Raw genomic sequence first — 2,500 nt, forward strand, 5'->3', positions numbered from 1 at the left:
AGGGTAATTTGCGATTAAGTTCTTTTTCCATAGTAAACCTTGTGTTGGGGTGCCTAGAGTTAATGTAGTCAAAAAATATAACAGCATCGTGCTCCGAGTGAAATAAACAAAAAGTGTCGTCAACATACCTACGATAAAATAAAATTTTAGAGCATTGAAAATTTTCCAACCATAGTTTTTCATGATGCCCCATAAAAAGATTGGCTAATACGGGAGCAAGGGGAGACCCCATGGCCACACCATCAATTTGGTCATAGAAAGAACCGTTAAATAAGAAATGGGTCTGGGCGGTGGCTACAGTGAAAAGGCTTCTAAGTTCAGGTTTACTTAACTTAAGGTCAGGATTGCCCTCGGAAATGTAATTGACCGCCAGGTCAATACATTCCTCAAGAGGTATGTTAGTAAAGAGACTTTCCACATCGAAGGAAACCATAAATTTACCAAACATAGATGAAGATTGAATGTCCTGTACAAAAGTAAAAGTGTCTGTAGCACAGTGTTCAGTTGGGATGTGCGGCGCCAAAAGATTGCATAGATATTTGGCCAGGTTATAATTGTAAGTTCCACTAGAAGACACGATGGGGCGAAATGGCGGAGTTGAGTTAGGCCCAAAATCCTTGTGCATTTTGGGGAGGCCATAAATTCTTGCTGGTTGAGAGCCTTTGGGATAGATGTTTTCGTACACTTCGTTGGCAAGGTGACCATCTTTCTTCAACTTTCGGAGAAGTCGCTGCAGTCTACCCTCTCTCAGTAAAGTTGGATCTTCCTTGATGGGCCGGAATTTGGAAGTGTCATTGATGATTTTAAGAATACCTTGGTCGTAATCTGTTCGGTCTAAGACGACCACACCATTCCCTTTGTCTGGTTTGTCTGCAGCGACTTCTCCGAAAGTTGAAGAAAGATGGTCACCTTGCCAACGAAGTGTACGAAAACATCTATCCCAAAGGCTCTCAGCCAGCAAGAATTTATGGCCTCCCCAAAATGCACAAGGATTTTGGGCCTAACTCAACTCCGCCATTTCGCCCCATCGTGTCTTCTAGTGGAACTTACAATTATAACCTGGCCAAATATCTATGCAATCTTTTGGCGCCGCACATCCCAACTGAACACTGTGCTACAGACACTTTTACTTTTGTACAGGACATTCAATCTTCATCTATGTTTGGTAAATTTATGGTTTCCTTCGATGTGGAAAGTCTCTTTACTAACATACCTCTTGAGGAATGTATTGACCTGGCGGTCAATTACATTTCCGAGGGCAATCCTGACCTTAAGTTAAGTAAACCTGAACTTAGAAGCCTTTTCACTGTAGCCACCGCCCAGACCCATTTCTTATTTAACGGTTCTTTCTATGACCAAATTGATGGTGTGGCCATGGGGTCTCCCCTTGCTCCCGTATTAGCCAATCTTTTTATGGGGCATCATGAAAAACTATGGTTGGAAAATTTTCAATGCTCTAAAATTTTATTTTATCGTAGGTATGTTGACGACACTTTTTGTTTATTTCACTCGGAGCACGATGCTGTTATATTTTTTGACTACATTAACTCTAGGCACCCCAACACAAGGTTTACTATGGAAAAAGAACTTAATCGCAAATTACCCTTTCTAGATGTTCTTATTGATAATAGTGACACTAATTCCTTCCTAACTAGGGTTTACCGTAAGAAAACCTTTACTGGGTTATTAACTAATTATTTTAGCTTCACCTCGTACTCATACAAAGTAGGTCTCATTAGGACTCTTGTTGACAGGGCCTACAAGATCAACAACACTTGGTTGGGGTTACACGAGGATATAACCAAGCTTACTGAAATTCTCAAAAAGAACCTTTTCCCTGCCCATTTAATTGAAAAAGTGGTTAACCGTTACATCACTGGGACCCATAGCAATCATTGTCCCCGGGGCTACCCCCTTACCACCTCGCCCACGTTTTACTTTAAGCTGCCATACATAGGCCATTTTTCTGTCATCACTCAGAAGAAGATTCGACACTTAATCAAGCGCTATTGTAATGATTTAGACATCAAATTAGTTTTTTCTTCCTTCAAGATAGGTAACCTTTTTGGTGTGAAAGACCCTATCCCCGACGGGCGTCGTTCACGTGTGGTTTATAAGTTTACATGTGCGGGCTGTAATGCCTGTTATGTCGGCGAAACCTCCCGACATTTTTCCACACGCGTACGTGAGCACTTAGCCGTTGATAGGGCCTCTCACATCTTCAAACATCTTCAGAATTCTGAACGTTGTCGCTCATTGTGTTCAATAGACTGCTTTCATATTTTAGATCACGCCACTACCAGCTTTCAACTCAAGATAAAGGAGGCTATTCATATTCAAAAAGAACTACCTTCCCTCAATCAGCAATTACACCATGTAAATCTAAAATTATCCTTTTAACTTACACCTTTTCACGTTCTGTTGTTACTATTTGTCTTAATTAGCATTTTTGCCTACTTATTATTCAACTTGCTTTGTAATCATTCATTCAACTGAAGAT

This window comes from Orbicella franksi, chromosome 3 (genome assembly GCF_964199315.1).
Source record: "Orbicella franksi chromosome 3, jaOrbFran1.1, whole genome shotgun sequence".
Classification (NCBI taxonomy): Eukaryota; Metazoa; Cnidaria; class Anthozoa; order Scleractinia; family Merulinidae; genus Orbicella; species Orbicella franksi.